Source organism: Salmo trutta, chromosome 40 (genome assembly GCF_901001165.1).
Source record: "Salmo trutta chromosome 40, fSalTru1.1, whole genome shotgun sequence".
NCBI classification, from domain to species: Eukaryota; Metazoa; Chordata; class Actinopteri; order Salmoniformes; family Salmonidae; genus Salmo; species Salmo trutta.
Window position 1 is genome coordinate 2,117,522 of NC_042996.1, and position 17,933 is coordinate 2,135,454.

Genomic DNA, 17,933 nt, shown 5'->3' on the forward strand with positions numbered 1-17,933 from the left:
TGAGGTGACCAGTTCATTTGGCATATGTACAGACTACGGTGTAGATGCAGTGTAGACTGATACTTACAAGTTCTCTATTAAAAGTTACCTAGGGTAAATGGAACATGAGTACAATGACTGAGTACTAAAATGAGGTCTGTGCAGTTTACAGTGAAATGAAGTGCTCTGTGTATATATCCAACAACACGTCCTAATATTGAGGTACACCCCGCCCTCAGAACAGCCTCAATTTGTCAGGGAATGAACACTAAGGTGGCAAGCGTTCCATGGGGATGCTGGCCCATGTTGACTCCAATGCTTCCCACAGTTGTCAAGTTGGCTAGATGTCCTTCGGGTGGTGGACCGTTGGTACACACTGGAAACTGTTGAGCGAAGAACCCAGCAGTGTTGCAGTTCTTGACACTCAAACTAGTGCGCCTGGCACCTACTACCATAGCCCGTTGAAAGGCAATTAAATAGTTTCTCTCAATGCCACACACAAAGTCTCAAGGCATAAAAATAATTTTACCTGTGTCCTCCCCTTAATCTACACTGATTTAAGTGACATCAATAAGGAATCCTAGCTTTCATCTGGTTAGTCTGTCATGGAAAGAGCAGGTGTTAATGTTTCATACACTCTGTGTGTGTGTATATTGAACAAAAATATAAACAATTTTACTGAGTTACAGTTCATAGGAAATCAGTCAATTGAAATAGTCATTAGGCCCTAATCTATGGATCTCACATGACTGGGCAGGGGTGCAGCCATGGGTGGGCCTGGGGGGTATTGGACCACCCACTGGCGGGCCAATCCCAGAAAATCAGAATGAGTTTTCCCCACAAAGGTGATTTATTACAGACATAAATACTCCTCAGCACGCCCTTCCCTAAGATGATCCCGCAGGGGAAGAAGCCGGATGTGCAGGTCCTGGGCTGGCGTGGTTACACAACGTTGGACGTACTGCTGAATTCTGTAAAACGACTTTAGAGGCGGCTTATGGTAGAGAAATGGACATTCAGTTCTCTGGCAACAGCTCTGTTTGACAATTGCACGCTCCCTCAATTTGAGGCATCTGTGGCAGTGTGCTGTGTGACAGAACTGCACATTTTGGTGGCCTTTTATTGTCCCCAGCACAAGGTGCACCTGCATAATGATCATGGTATTTAATCAGCTTCTTTATATGCTACACCGGTCAGGTGGATTTATTATCTTGGCAAAGGAGAAATGTTCACTAGCAGGGATATAAACAAATTTGTGGAAAAAATTTGAGAGAAATCAGCTTTTTGTGAGTATGGAACCTTTCTGGGTTCTTTTACTTCAGCTCATGAAACATGGGTCCAACACTACATTTAGTGTTTATATTTTCAGCACATATACATATACACAGTGTCTACGGTCTCACCACTGAAATGAAGGGCCAGATGACAGAGCTCAACGGAAGTGCCCATTGTATTCTCATGGAGAGATGAGAGCCAAGCGTTCTACAGATTGTATTCTCGTAGAGAGGTGAGAGCCAAGAGTTCTACAGATTGTATTCTCGTAGAGAGGTGAGAGCCAAGCGTTCTACAGATTGTATTCTAGTGGAGAGGTGAGAGCCAAGAGTTCTACAGATTGCATTCTCGTAGAGAGGTGAGAGCCAAGCGTTCTACAGATTGTATTCTAGTGGAGAGGTGAAAGCCAGGCGTTCTACAGATTGTATTCTCATGGAGAGATGAGAGCCAAGCGTTCTACAGATTGTATTCTCGTAGAGAGGTGAGAGCCAAGCGTTCTACAGATTGTATTCTCGTAGAGAGGTGAGAGCCAAGCGTTCTACAGATTATATTCTAGTGGAGAGGTGAGAGCCAGGCGTTCTACAGATTATATTCTAGTGGAGAGGTGAGAGCCAAGAGTTCTACAGATTGTATTCTCGTAGAGAGGTGAGAGCCAAGCGTTCTACAGATTGTATTCTAGTGGAGAGGTGAAAGCCAGGCGTTCTACAGATTATATTCTAGTGGAGAGGTGAGAGCCAAGCGTTCTACAGATTGTATTCTAGTGGAGAGGTGAGAGCCAGGCGTTCTACAGATTGTATTCTAGTGGAGAGGTGAGAGCCAAGCGTCCTACAGATTATATTCTAGTGGAGAGGTGAGAGCCAGGCATTATACAGATTGTATTCTCGTGGAGAGGTGAGAGCCAAGCGTTCTACAGATTGTATTCTCGTGGAGAGGTGAGAGCCAAGCGTTCTACAGATTGTATTCTCGTGGAGAGGTGAGAGCCAAGCGTTCTACAGATTGTATTCTAGTGGAGAGGTGAGAGCCAAGCGTTCTACAGATTGTATTCTAGTGGAGAGGTGAGAGCCAAGCGTTCTACAGATTGTATTCTCGTGGAGAGGTGAGAGCCAAGCATTCTACAGATTGTATTCTCGTGGAGAGGTGAGAGCCAAGCGTTCTACAGATTGTATTCTAGTGGAGAGGTGAGAGCCAAGGGTTCTACCGATTGTATTCTCGTGGAAAGGTGAGAGCCAAGTGTTCTACAGATTGTATTCTAGTGGAGAGGTGAGAGCCAAGCGTTCTACCGATTGTATTCTAGTGGAGAGGTGAGAGCCAAGCGTTCTACAGATTGTATTCTCGTGGAGAGGTGAGAGCCAAGCTTCCTACAGATTATATTCTAGTGGAGAGGTGAGAGCCAGGCATTATACAGATTGTATTCTCGTGGAGAGGTGAGAGCCAAGCGTTCTACAGATTGTATTCTCGTGGAGAGGTGAGAGCCAAGCGTTCTACAGATTGTATTCTCGTGGAGAGGTGAGAGCCAAGCGTTCTACAGATTGTATTCTCGTGGAGAGGTGAGAGCCAAGCGTTCTACAGATTGTATTCTAGTGGAGAGGTGAGAGCCAAGCGTTCTACAGATTGTATTCTCGTGGAGTGGTGAGAGCCAAGCGTTCTACAGATTGTATTCTAGTGGAGAGGTGAGAGCCAAGCATTCTACAGATTGTATTCTCGTGGAGAGGTGAGAGCCAAGCGTTCTACAGATTGTATTCTCGTGGAGAGGTGAGAGCCAAGCGTTCTACAGATTGTATTCTCGTGGAGAGGTGAGAGCCAAGCGTTCTACAGATTGTATTCTCGTGGAGAGGTGAGAGCCAAGCGTTCTACAGATTGTATTCTCGTGGAGAGGTGAGAGCCAGGCGTTCTACAGATTGTATTCTAGTGGAGAGGTGAGAGCCAAGCGATCTACAGATTGTATTCTCGTGGAGAGGTGAGAGCCAAGCGTTCTACAGATTGTATTCTCGTGGAGAGGTGAGAGCCAAGCTTTCTACAGATTGTATTCTCGTGGAGTGGTGAGAGCCAAGCGTTCTACAGATTGTATTCTAGTGGAGAGGTGAGAGCCAAGCGTTCCACAGATTGTAATCTAGTGGAGAGGTGAGAGCCAAGCGTTCTACAGATTGTATTCTCATGGAGAGGTGAGAGCCAAGCGTTCTACAGATTGTATTCTCGTGGAGAGGTGAGAGCCAAGCGTTCTCCAGATTGTATTCTAGTGGAGAGGTGAGAGCCAAGCGTTCTACCGATTGTATTCTCGTGGAGAGGTGAGAGCCAGGCGTTCTACAGATTGTATTCTAGTGGAGAGGTGAGAGCCAGGCGTTCTACAGATTGTATTCTAGTGGAGAGGTGAGAGCCAGGCTTTCTACAGATTGTAATCTAGTGGAGAGGTGAGAGCCAAGCGTTCTACAGATTGTATTCTAGTGGAGTGGTGAGAGCCAAGCGTTCTACCGATTGTATTCTCGTGGAGAGGTGAGAGCAAAGCGTTCTACAGATTGTATTCTAGTAGAGAGGTGAGAGCCAAGCGTTCTACCGATTGTATTCTAGTGGAGAGGTGAGAGCCAAGCGATCTACAGATTATATTCTCGTGGAGAGGTGAGAGCCAAGCGTTCTACAGATTGTATTCTAGTGGAGAGGTGAGAGCCAAGCGTTCTACAGATTGTATTCTAGTGGAGAGGTGAGAGCCAGGCGTTCTACAGATTGTATTCTAGTGGAGAGGTGAGAGCCAGGCTTTCTACAGATTGTAATCTAGTGGAGAGGTGAGAGCAAAGCGTTCTACAGATTGTATTCTAGTGGAGTGGTGAGAGCCAAGCGTTCTACAGATTGTATTCTCGTGGAGAGGTGAGAGCCAAGCGTTCTACAGATTATATTCTAGTGGAGAGGTGAGAGCCAAGCGTTCTACCGATTGTATTCTCGTGGAGAGGTGAGAGCAAAGCGTTCTACAGATTATATTATAGTGGAGAGGTGAAAGCCAGGCGTTCTACAGATTGTATTCTCATGGAGAGGTGAGAGCCAGGCATTCTACAGATTGTAATCTAGTGGAGAGGTGAGAGCCAAGCGTTCTACAGATTGTAATCTAGTGGAGAGGTGAGAGCCAAGCTTTCTACAGATTGTATTCTCGTGGAGTGGTGAGAGCCAAGCGTTCTACAGATTGTATTCTCATGGAGAGGTGAGAGCCAAGCGTTCTCCAGATTGTATTCTAGTGGAGAGGTGAGAGCCAAGCGTTCTACCGATTGTATTCTCGTGGAGAGGTGAGAGCCAGGCGTTCTACAGATTGTATTCTAGTGGAGAGGTGAGAGCCAGGCGTTCTACAGATTGTATTCTAGTGGAGAGGTGAGAGCCAGGCTTTCTACAGATTGTAATCTAGTGGAGAGGTGAGAGCCAAGCGTTCTACAGATTGTATTCTAGTGGAGTGGTGAGAGCCAAGCGTTCTACCGATTGTATTCTCGTGGAGAGGTGAGAGCAAAGCGTTCTACAGATTGTATTCTAGTAGAGAGGTGAGAGCCAAGCGTTCTACCGATTGTATTCTAGTGGAGAGGTGAGAGCCAAGCGATCTACAGATTATATTCTCGTGGAGAGGTGAGAGCCAAGCGTTCTACAGATTGTATTCTAGTGGAGAGGTGAGAGCCAAGCGTTCTACAGATTGTATTCTAGTGGAGAGGTGAGAGCCAGGCGTTCTACAGATTGTATTCTAGTGGAGAGGTGAGAGCCAGGCTTTCTACAGATTGTAATCTAGTGGAGAGGTGAGAGCAAAGCGTTCTACAGATTGTATTCTAGTGGAGTGGTGAGAGCCAAGCGTTCTACAGATTGTATTCTCGTGGAGAGGTGAGAGCCAAGCGTTCTACAGATTATATTCTAGTGGAGAGGTGAGAGCCAAGCGTTCTACCGATTGTATTCTCGTGGAGAGGTGAGAGCAAAGCGTTCTACAGATTATATTATAGTGGAGAGGTGAAAGCCAGGCGTTCTACAGATTGTATTCTCATGGAGAGGTGAGAGCCAGGCATTCTACAGATTGTAATCTAGTGGAGAGGTGAGAGCCAAGCGTTCTACAGATTGTAATCTAGTGGAGAGGTGAGAGCCAAGCTTTCTACAGATTGTATTCTCGTGGAGTGGTGAGAGCCAAGCGTTCTACAGATTGTATTCTCGTGGAGAGGTGAGAGCCAGGCGTTCTACAGATTGTAATCTAGTGGAGAGGTGAGAGCCAGGCGTTCTACAGATTGTATTCTAGTGGAGAGGTGAGAGCCAAGCGTTCTAAACATTGTATTCTCGTGGAGAGGTGAGAGCCAGGCGTTCTACAGATTGTATTCTAGTGGAGAGGTGAGAGCCAAGCGTTCTACAGATTGTATTCTCGTGGAGAGGTGAGAGCCAAGCTTTCTACAGATTGTTTTCTCGTGGAGTGGTGAGAGCCAAGCGTTCTACAGATTGTATTCTAGTGGAGAGGTGAGAGCCAAGCGTTCTACAGATTGTAATCTAGTGGAGAGGTGAGAGCCAAGCATTCTACAGATTGTATTCTCGTGGAGAGGTGAGAGCCAAGCGTTCTACAGATTGTATTCTCGTGGAGAGGTGAGAGCCAAGCATTCTACAGATTGTATTCTAGTGGAGAGGTGAGAGCCAAGCGTTCTACCGATTGTATTCTCGTGGAGAGGTGAGAGCCAGGCGTTCTACAGATTGTATTCTAGTGGAGAGGTGAGAGCCAGGCGTTCTACAGATTGTATTCTAGTGGAGAGGTGAGAGCCAGGCTTTCTACAGATTGTAATCTAGTGGAGAGGTGAGAGCCAAGCGTTCTCCAGATTGTATTCTAGTGGAGAGGTGAGAGCCAGGCGTTATACAGATTGTATTCTAGTGGAGAGGTGAGAGCCAAGCGTTCTACAGATTGTATTCTCGTGGAGAGGTGAGAGCCAGGCGTTCTACAGATTGTAATCTAGTGGAGAGGTGAGAGCCAGGCGTTCTACAGATTGTATTCTAGTGGAGAGGTGAGAGCCAAGCGTTCTACAGATTGTAATCTAGTGGAGCGGTGAGAGCCAAGCGTTCTACAGATTGTATTCCAGTGGAGAGGTGAGAGCCAGGCCTTCTACAGATTGTATTCCAGTGGAGAGGTGAGAGCCAGGCGTTCTACAGATTGTATTCTCGTGGAAAGGTGAGAGCCAAGCGTTCTACAGATTGTATTCTCGTGGAGAGGTGAGAGCCAAGCGTTCTACAGATTATATTCTAGTGGAGAGGTGAGAGCCAAGCGTTCTACCGATTGTATTCTCGTGGAGAGGTGAGAGCAAAGCGTTCTACAGATTATATTATAGTGGAGAGGTGAAAGCCAGGCGTTCTACAGATTGTATTCTCATGGAGAGGTGAGAGCCAGGCATTCTACAGATTGTAATCTAGTGGAGAGGTGAGAGCCAAGCGTTCTACAGATTGTAATCTAGTGGAGAGGTGAGAGCCAAGCTTTCTACAGATTGTATTCTCGTGGAGTGGTGAGAGCCAAGCGTTCTACAGATTGTATTCTCGTGGAGAGGTGAGAGCCAAGCGTTCTCCAGATTGTATTCTAGTGGAGAGGTGAGAGCCAAGCGTTCTACCGATTGTATTCTCGTGGAGAGGTGAGAGCCAGGCGTTCTACAGATTGTATTCTAGTGGAGAGGTGAGAGCCAGGCGTTCTACAGATTGTATTCTAGTGGAGAGGTGAGAGCCAGGCTTTCTACAGATTGTAATCTAGTGGAGAGGTGAGAGCCAAGCGTTCTACAGATTGTATTCTAGTGGAGTGGTGAGAGCCAAGCGTTCTACCGATTGTATTCTCGTGGAGAGGTGAGAGCAAAGCGTTCTACAGATTGTATTCTAGTAGAGAGGTGAGAGCCAAGCGTTCTACCGATTGTATTCTAGTGGAGAGGTGAGAGCCAAGCGATCTACAGATTATATTCTCGTGGAGAGGTGAGAGCCAAGCGTTCTACAGATTGTATTCTAGTGGAGAGGTGAGAGCCAAGCGTTCTACAGATTGTATTCTAGTGGAGAGGTGAGAGCCAGGCGTTCTACAGATTGTATTCTAGTGGAGAGGTGAGAGCCAGGCTTTCTACAGATTGTAATCTAGTGGAGAGGTGAGAGCAAAGCGTTCTACAGATTGTATTCTAGTGGAGTGGTGAGAGCCAAGCGTTCTACAGATTGTATTCTCGTGGAGAGGTGAGAGCCAAGCGTTCTACAGATTATATTCTAGTGGAGAGGTGAGAGCCAAGCGTTCTACCGATTGTATTCTCGTGGAGAGGTGAGAGCAAAGCGTTCTACAGATTATATTATAGTGGAGAGGTGAAAGCCAGGCGTTCTACAGATTGTATTCTCATGGAGAGGTGAGAGCCAGGCATTCTACAGATTGTATTCTAGTGGAGAGGTGAGAGCCAGGCTTTCTACAGATTGTAATCTAGTGGAGAGGTGAGAGCCAAGCGTTCTACAGATTGTATTCTAGTGGAGTGGTGAGAGCCAAGCGTTCTACCGATTGTATTCTCGTGGAGAGGTGAGAGCAAAGCGTTCTACAGATTGTATTCTAGTAGAGAGGTGAGAGCCAAGCGTTCTACCGATTGTATTCTAGTGGAGAGGTGAGAGCCAAGCGATCTACAGATTATATTCTCGTGGAGAGGTGAGAGCCAAGCGTTCTACAGATTGTATTCTAGTGGAGAGGTGAGAGCCAAGCGTTCTACAGATTGTATTCTAGTGGAGAGGTGAGAGCCAGGCGTTCTACAGATTGTATTCTAGTGGAGAGGTGAGAGCCAGGCTTTCTACAGATTGTAATCTAGTGGAGAGGTGAGAGCAAAGCGTTCTACAGATTGTATTCTAGTGGAGTGGTGAGAGCCAAGCGTTCTACAGATTGTATTCTCGTGGAGAGGTGAGAGCCAAGCGTTCTACAGATTATATTCTAGTGGAGAGGTGAGAGCCAAGCGTTCTACCGATTGTATTCTCGTGGAGAGGTGAGAGCAAAGCGTTCTACAGATTATATTATAGTGGAGAGGTGAAAGCCAGGCGTTCTACAGATTGTATTCTCATGGAGAGGTGAGAGCCAGGCATTCTACAGATTGTAATCTAGTGGAGAGGTGAGAGCCAAGCGTTCTACAGATTGTAATCTAGTGGAGAGGTGAGAGCCAAGCTTTCTACAGATTGTATTCTCGTGGAGTGGTGAGAGCCAAGCGTTCTACAGATTGTATTCTCGTGGAGAGGTGAGAGCCAGGCGTTCTACAGATTGTAATCTAGTGGAGAGGTGAGAGCCAGGCGTTCTACAGATTGTATTCTAGTGGAGAGGTGAGAGCCAAGCGTTCTAAACATTGTATTCTCGTGGAGAGGTGAGAGCCAGGCGTTCTACAGATTGTATTCTAGTGGAGAGGTGAGAGCCAAGCGTTCTACAGATTGTATTCTCGTGGAGAGGTGAGAGCCAAGCTTTCTACAGATTGTTTTCTCGTGGAGTGGTGAGAGCCAAGCGTTCTACAGATTGTATTCTAGTGGAGAGGTGAGAGCCAAGCGTTCTACAGATTGTAATCTAGTGGAGAGGTGAGAGCCAAGCGTTCTACAGATTGTATTCTCGTGGAGAGGTGAGAGCCAAGCGTTCTACAGATTGTATTCTCGTGGAGAGGTGAGAGCCAAGCATTCTACAGATTGTATTCTAGTGGAGAGGTGAGAGCCAAGCGTTCTACCGATTGTATTCTCGTGGAGAGGTGAGAGCCAGGCGTTCTACAGATTGTATTCTAGTGGAGAGGTGAGAGCCAGGCGTTCTACAGATTGTATTCTAGTGGAGAGGTGAGAGCCAGGCTTTCTACAGATTGTAATCTAGTGGAGAGGTGAGAGCCAAGCGTTCTCCAGATTGTATTCTAGTGGAGAGGTGAGAGCCAGGCGTTATACAGATTGTATTCTAGTGGAGAGGTGAGAGCCAAGCGTTCTACAGATTGTATTCTCGTGGAGAGGTGAGAGCCAGGCGTTCTACAGATTGTAATCTAGTGGAGAGGTGAGAGCCAGGCGTTCTACAGATTGTATTCTAGTGGAGAGGTGAGAGCCAAGCGTTCTACAGATTGTAATCTAGTGGAGCGGTGAGAGCCAAGCGTTCTACAGATTGTATTCCAGTGGAGAGGTGAGAGCCAGGCCTTCTACAGATTGTATTCCAGTGGAGAGGTGAGAGCCAGGCGTTCTACAGATTGTATTCTCGTGGAAAGGTGAGAGCCAAGCGTTCTACAGATTGTATTCTCGTGGAGAGGTGAGAGCCAGGCGTTCTACAGATTGTAATCTAGTGGAGAGGTGAGAGCCAGGCGTTCTACAGATTGTATTCTAGTGGAGAGGTGAGAGCCAGGCGTTCTACAGATTGTATTCTAGTGGAGAGGTGAGAGCCAAGCGTTCTACAGATTGTATTCTCGTGGAGAGGTGAGAGCCAAGCTTTCTACAGATTGTATTCTCGTGGAGTGGTGAGAGCCAAGCGTTCTACAGATTGTATTCTAGTGGAGAGGTGAGAGCCAAGCGTTCTACAGATTGTAATCTAGTGGAGAGGTGAGAGCCAAGTGTTCTACAGATTGTATTCTCGTGGAGAGGTGAGAGCCAAGCGTTCTACAGATTGTATTCTCGTGGAGAGGTGAGAGCCAAGCGTTCTACAGATTGTATTCTAGTGGAGAGGTGAGAGCCAAGCGTTCTACCGATTGTATTCTCGTGGAGAGGTGAGAGCAAAGCGTTCTACAGATTGTATTCTAGTGGAGAGGTGAGAGCCAAGCGTTCGACCGATTGTATTCTAGTGGAGAGGTGAGAGCCAAGCGTTCTACAGATTGTATTCTCGTGGAGAGGTGAGAGCCAAGCGTTCTACAGATTGTATTCTAGTGGAGAGGTGAGAGCCAAACGTTCTACAGATTGTAATCTAGTGGAGAGGTGAGAGCCAAGCTTTCTACAGATTGTATTCTCGTGGAGTGGTGAGAGCCAAGCGTTCTACAGATTGTATTCTAGTGGAGAGGTGAGAGCCAAGCGTTCTACCGATTATATTCTCGTGGAGAGGTGAGAGCCAAGCGTTCTACAGATTGTATTCTAGTGGAGAGGTGAGAGCCAGGTGTTCTACAGATTGTATTCTAGTGGAGAGGTGAGAGCCAGGCTTTCTACAGATTGTAATCTAGTGGAGAGGTGAGAGCAAAGCGTTCTACAGATTGTATTCTAGTGGAGAGGTGAGAGCCAGGCGTTATACAGATTGTTTTCTAGTGGAGAGGTGAGAGCCAAGCGTTCTACAGATTGTATTCTCGTGGAGAGGTGAGAGCCAGGCGTTCTACAGATTGTAATCTAGTGGAAAGGTGAGAGCCAGGCATTCTACAGATTGTATTCTAGTGGAGAGGTGAGAGCCAAGCGTTCTACAGATTGTAATCTAGTGGAGAGGTGAGAGCCAAGCGTTCTACAGATTGTATTCCAGTGGAGAGGTGAGAGCCAGGCGTTCTACAGATTGTAATCTAGTGGAGAGGTGAGAGCCAGGCGTTCTACAGATTGTATTCTCGTGGAAAGGTGAGAGCCAAGCGTTCTACAGATTGTATTCTCGTGGAGAGGTGAGAGCCAGGCGTTCTACAGATTGTAATCTAGTGGAGAGGTGAGAGCCAGGCGTTCTACAGATTGTATTCTAGTGGAGAGGTGAGAGCCAAGCGTTCTAAACATTGTATTCTCGTGGAGAGGTGAGAGCCAGGCGTTCTACAGATTGTATTCTAGTGGAGAGGTGAGAGCCAAGCGTTCTACAGATTGTATTCTCGTGGAGAGGTGAGAGCCAAGCTTTCTACAGATTGTTTTCTCGTGGAGTGGTGAGAGCCAAGCGTTCTACAGATTGTATTCTAGTGGAGAGGTGAGAGCCAAGCGTTCTACAGATTGTAATCTAGTGGAGAGGTGAGAGCCAAGTGTTCTACAGATTGTATTCTCGTGGAGAGGTGAGAGCCAAGCGTTCTACAGATTGTATTCTCGTGGAGAGGTGAGAGCCAAGCGTTCTACAGATTGTATTCTAGTGGAGAGGTGAGAGCCAAGCGTTCTACCGATTGTATTCTCGTGGAGAGGTGAGAGCCAGGCTTTCTACAGATTGTAATCTAGTGGAGAGGTGAGAGCCAAGCGTTCTACAGATTGTATTCTAGTGGAGAGGTGAGAGCCAGGCGTTATACAGATTGTATTCTAGTGGAGAGGTGAGAGCCAAGCGTTCTACAGATTGTATTCTCGTGGAGAGGTGAGAGCCAGGCGTTCTACAGATTGTAATCTAGTGGAGAGGTGAGAGCCAGGCGTTCTACAGATTGTATTCTAGTGGAGAGGTGAGAGCCAAGCGTTCTACAGATTGTAATCTAGTGGAGAGGTGAGAGCCAAGCGTTCTACAGATTGTATTCCAGTGGAGAGGTGAGAGCCAGGCGTTCTACAGATTGTATTCCAGTGGAGAGGTGAGAGCCAGGCGTTCTACAGATTGTATTCTCGTGGAAAGGTGAGAGCCAAGCGTTCTACAGATTGTATTCTCGTGGAGAGGTGAGAGCCAGGCGTTCTACAGATTGTAATCTAGTGGAGAGGTGAGAGCCAGGCGTTCTACAGATTGTATTCTAGTGGAGAGGTGAGAGCCAAGCGTTCTACAGATTGTATTCTCGTGGAGAGGTGAGAGCCAGGCGTTCTACAGATTGTATTCTAGTGGAGAGGTGAGAGCCAAGCGTTCTACAGATTGTATTCTCGTGGAGAGGTGAGAGCCAAGCTTTCTACAGATTGTATTCTCGTGGAGTGGTGAGAGCCAAGCGTTCTACAGATTGTATTCTAGTGGAGAGGTGAGAGCCAAGCGTTCTACAGATTGTAATCTAGTGGAGAGGTGAGAGCCAAGTGTTCTACAGATTGTATTCTCGTGGAGAGGTGAGAGCCAAGCGTTCTACAGATTGTATTCTCGTGGAGAGGTGAGAGCCAAGCGTTCTACAGATTGTATTCTAGTGGAGAGGTGAGAGCCAAGCGTTCTACCGATTGTATTCTCGTGGAGAGGTGAGAGCAAAGCGTTCTACAGATTGTATTCTAGTGGAGAGGTGAGAGCCAAGCGTTCTACCGATTGTATTCTAGTGGAGAGGTGAGAGCCAAGCGTTCTACAGATTGTATTCTCGTGGAGAGGTGAGAGCCAAGCGTTCTACAGATTGTATTCTAGTGGAGAGGTGAGAGCCAAGCGTTCTACAGATTGTATTCTAGTGGAGAGGTGAGAGCCAAGCATTCTACAGATTGTATTCTCGTGGAGAGGTGAGAGCCAAGCGTTCTACAGATTGTATTCTCGAGGAGAGGTGAGAGCCAAGCGTTCTACAGATTGTATTCTCGTGGAGAGGTGAGAGCCAAGCGTTCTACAGATTGTATTCTAGTGGAGAGGTGAGAGCCAAGCGTTCTACCGATTGTATTCTCGTGGAGAGGTGAGAGCCAGGCGTTCTACAGATTGTATTCTAGTGGAGAGGTGAGAGCCAGGCGTTCTACAGATTGTATTCTAGTGGAGAGGTGAGAGCCAGGCTTTCTACAGATTGTAATCTAGTGGAGAGGTGAGAGCCAAGCGTTCTACAGATTGTATTCTAGTGGAGAGGTGAGAGCCAGGCGTTATACAGATTGTATTCTAGTGGAGAGGTGAGAGCCAAGCGTTCTACAGATTGTATTCTCGTGGAGAGGTGAGAGCCAGGCGTTCTACAGATTGTAATCTAGTGGAGAGGTGAGAGCCAGGCGTTCTACAGATTGTATTCTAGTGGAGAGGTGAGAGCCAAGCGTTCTACAGATTGTAATCTAGTGGAGAGGTGAGAGCCAAGCGTTCTACAGATTGTATTCCAGTGGAGAGGTGAGAGCCAGGCGTTCTACAGATTGTATTCCAGTGGAGAGGTGAGAGCCAGGCGTTCTACAGATTGTATTCTCGTGGAAAGGTGAGAGCCAAGCGTTCTACAGATTGTATTCTCGTGGAGAGGTGAGAGCCAGGCGTTCTACAGATTGTAATCTAGTGGAGAGGTGAGAGCCAGGCGTTCTACAGATTGTATTCTAGTGGAGAGGTGAGAGCCAAGCGTTCTACAGATGGTATTCTCGTGGAGAGGTGAGAGCCAGGCGTTCTACAGATTGTATTCTAGTGGAGAGGTGAGAGCCAAGCGTTCTATAGATTGTATTCTCGTGGAGAGGTGAGAGCCAAGCTTTCTACAGATTGTATTCTCGTGGAGTGGTGAGAGCCAAGCGTTCTACAGATTGTATTCTAGTGGAGAGGTGAGAGCCAAGCGTTCTACAGATTGTAATCTAGTGGAGAGGTGAGAGCCAAGTGTTCTACAGATTGTATTCTCGTGGAGAGGTGAGAGCCAAGCGTTCTACAGATTGTATTCTCGTGGAGAGGTGAGAGCCAAGCGTTCTACAGATTGTATTCTAGTGGAGAGGTGAGAGCCAAGCGTTCTACCGATTGTATTCTCGTGGAGAGGTGAGAGCAAAGCGTTCTACAGATTGTATTCTAGTGGAGAGGTGAGAGCCAAGCGTTCTACCGATTGTATTCTAGTGGAGAGGTGAGAGCCAAGTGTTCTACAGATTGTATTCTCGTGGAGAGGTGAGAGCCAAGCGTTCTACAGATTGTATTCTCGTGGAGAGGTGAGAGCCAAGCGTTCTACAGATTGTATTCTAGTGGAGAGGTGAGAGCCAAGCGTTCTACCGATTGTATTCTAGTGGAGAGGTGAGAGCCAAGCGTTCTACAGATTGTATTCTCGTGGAGAGGTGAGAGCCAAGCGTTCTACAGATTGTATTCTAGTGGAGAGGTGAGAGCCAAGCGTTCTACAGATTGTATTCTCGTGGAGAGGTGAGAGCCAAGCGTTCTACAGATTGTATTCTCGTGGAGAGGTGAGAGCCAAGCTTTCTACAGATTGTATTCTAGTGGAGAGGTGAGAGCCAAGCGTTCCACAGATTGTAATCTAGTGGAGAGGTGAGAGCCAAGCGTTCTACAGATTGTATTCTCATGGAGAGGTGAGAGCCAAGCGTTCTACAGATTGTATTCTCGTGGAGAGGTGAGAGCCAAGCGTTCTCCAGATTGTATTCTAGTGGAGAGGTGAGAGCCAAGCGTTCCACCGATTGTATTCTCGTGGAGAGGTGAGAGCCAAGCGTTCTACAGATTGTATTCTAGTGGAGAGGTGAGAGCCAAGCGTTCTACAGATTGTATTCCCGTGGAGAGGTGAGAGCCAAGCGTTCTACAGATTGTATTCTCGTGGAGAGGTGAGAGCCAAGCGTTCTACAGATTGTATTCTAGTGGAGAGGTGAGAGCCAAGCGTTCTACCGATTGTATTCTCGTGGAAAGGTGAGAGCCAAGTGTTCTACAGATTGTAATCTAGTGGAGAGGTGAGAGCCAAGCGTTCTACAGATTGTATTCCAGTGGAGAGGTGAGAGCCAGGCGTTCTACAGATTGTATTCCAGTGGAGAGGTGAGAGCCAGGCGTTCTACAGATTGTATTCTCGTGGAAAGGTGAGAGCCAAGCGTTCTACAGATTGTATTCTCGTGGAGAGGTGAGAGCCAAGCTTTCTACAGATTGTATTCTCGTGGAGTGGTGAGAGCCAAGCGTTCTGCAGATTGTATTCTAGTGGAGAGGTGAGAGCCAAGCGTTCTACAGATTGTCATCTAGTGGAGAGGTGAGAGCCAAGCGTTCTACAGATTGTATTCTCATGGAGAGGTGAGAGCCAGGCGTTATACAGATTGTATTCTAGTGGAGAGGTGAGAGCCAAGCGTTCTACAGATTGTATTCTCGTTGAGAGGTGAGAGCCAGGCATTCTACAGATTGTAATCTAGTGGAGAGGTGAGAGCCAGGCGTTCTACAGATTGTATTCTAGTGGAGAGGTGAGAGCCAAGCGTTCTACAGATTGTAATCTAGTGGAGAGGTGAGAGCCAAGCGTTCTACAGATTGTATTCCAGTGGAGAGGTGAGAGCCAGGCGTTCTACAGATTGTATTCCAGTGGAGAGGTGAGAGCCAGGCGTTCTACAGATTGTATTCTCGTGGAAAGGTGAGAGCCAAGCGTTCTACAGATTGTATTCTCGTGGAGAGGTGAGAGCCAGGCGTTCTACAGATTGTAATCTAGTGGAGAGGTGAGAGCCAGGCGTTCTACAGATTGTATTCTAGTGGAGAGGTGAGAGCCAAGCGTTCTACAGATTGTAATCTAGTGGAGAGGTGAAAGCCAAGCGTTCTACAGATTGTAATCCAGTGGAGAGGTGAGAGCCAAGCATTCTACAGATTGTATTCCAGTGGAGAGGTGAGAGCCAGGCATTCTACAGATTGTATTCCAGTGGAGAGGTGAGAGCCAGGCGTTCTACAGATTGTATTCTCGTGGAGAGGTGAGAGCCAAGCGTTCTACAGATTGTATTCTAGTGGAGAGGTGAGAGCCAGGCGTTCTACAGATTGTATTCTAGTGGAGTGGTGAGAGCCAGGCATTATACAGATTGTATTCTAGTGGAGAGGTGAGAGCCAAGCGTTCTACAGATTGTATTCTCGTGGAGAGGTGAGAGCCAGGCGTTCTACAGATTGTATTCTCGTGGAGAGGTGAGAGCCAAGCGTTCTACAGATTGTATTCTAGTGGAGAGGTGAGAGCCAAGCGTTCTACAGATTGTATTCTCGTGGAGAGGTGAGAGCCAAGCGTTCTCCAGATTGTATTCTAGTGGAGAGGTGAGAGCCAGGCGTTCTACAGATTGTATTCTCGTGGAGAGGTGAGAGCCAAGCGTTCTACAGATTGTATTCTCGTGGAGAGGTGAGAGCCAAGCGTTCTACAGATTGTATTCTAGTGGAGAGGTGAGAGCCAAGCGTTCTACAGATTGTATGCTCGTGGAGAGGTGAGAGCCAAGCGTTCTACAGATTGTATTCTAGTGGAGAGGTGAGAGCCAGGCGTTCTACAGATTGTATTCTAGTGGAGTGGTGAGAGCCAAGTGTTCTACAGATTGTATTCTCATGGAGAGGTGAGAGCCAAGCGTTCTACAGATTGTATTCTCGTGGAGAGGTGAGAGCCAAGCGTTCTACAGATTGTATTCTCGTGGAGAGGTGAGAGCCAAGCGTTCTACAGATTGTATTCTCGTGGAGAGGTGGAGAGGTAGAAATTTTTGCCAGTGTATTGAAAATTAAATACAGAAATATTGAATTTACATAAGTATACACGCTCCTTTGCTATAACACTAAATTGAGCTCAGGTGCATCCAATTTCCTTTGATCATCCTTGAGATGTCACTACAACTTGATTGGAGTTCACCTGTGGCCAATTAAATAGTTTGGACATGATTTAGAAAGAAACCTGAAACACACCTGTCTATATAAGGTCCCACAATTGACAGTGCATATCAGAGCAGAAACTATACCATGAAGTCCAAGGAACTGGCTGTAGATCTCTGAGATAGAATTGTGATGAGGAATATATCTGGGGAAGAGTATAAAACAATTTCTAGAGTGTTGAATGTTTCTAAGAGCATAGTGGTCTCCATAATTAGGAAATTGAAAAAATATGGAACTACCTTGACTGGCCGTCCGACCAAACTGAGCAACCGGGCAAGAAAGACATTGGTCAGGGAGGTGACCAAAAACCCAATGACCATTCTGACAGAGTTCTTTAGCTGAGATGGGAGAACCTGCCAGAAGGACAACAGTACAACAGTCTCTACAGCACTTCACCAATCTGTGCTTTTTGGGAGACTAGCCAGACGGAAGCCACTCATGAGAAAAAGGCACATGACAGCATGCCTGGAGTTTGCAGAAAGACTGAGATAATAAGGCAAAAGATTGTGGTCAGATGAAACAAAAATGAAACTCTTTGGCCTAATGCAAAGCACTATGTCTAGAGAAAACCAGACACAGCTCATTACCCTTCTAACACCATCCCTACTGTGAAGCATGGTGGTGGCAGCATCATGTTATGGGGATGCTTTTCAGTGGCAGGGCCTGGGAGACTGGTAAGGATAGAGGGAACAATGAATGGAGCCAAATTCAGGCAAATCCTTGATGAGAACCTGCTTTTAACCACCTTAGACTGTGGCAAAGATTTACGTTCCAACAGGACAATGACCCCAATCACACAGCCAAAGCAATGCTGGAACGGCTTCAGAACAAGGATGTGAAAGTCCTTGAGTGGCCCAGACTTGAATCCCATTGAAAATCTGTGGAAAGACTTGAAGATTGCTGTTCAGTGCCACCCCCCATCTAGTTTAAGAGCTTGTGAAAATCTGCAGGAAGAATGGGAGAAAATCTCCAAATCCAGATGTGCAAAGCTGGTACAGACATACCCAAGACAACTCAAATCTGGAATTGCCGCCAAAGGTGCTTCTGCATTAAAAAGTATTGACTCAGGGGTGTGAATACTTATGTAAATGCAATATTTCTGTATTTCATTATTAATAAATGTATCAATACATTTGCTAAAATTTCTAAAAACATGTTTTCACTTTGTCAATATGGGGTATTGTGTGGAGATGGGTGAGGAAAAAAAATAACAATTTCATCCATTTTGAATTCGGGCTGTAACACAAAATGTCAAATAAGTCAAGGGATGTGAGAACTTTCTGAAGGCAGTGTATACTTGACTCAAGAAATTCACTGGCCTTGAGTTCTAGGCCCATTTGAGTTCCAATATAACATTGATCCTCGCTGCACTGTGCTGGAGAGGCACTCTGACATATGAGTCCTCTTTCCGCTGGATGTCACTCGGGGGGCGGTCCACAAGCTCGAGAAAACCCCAATCAAA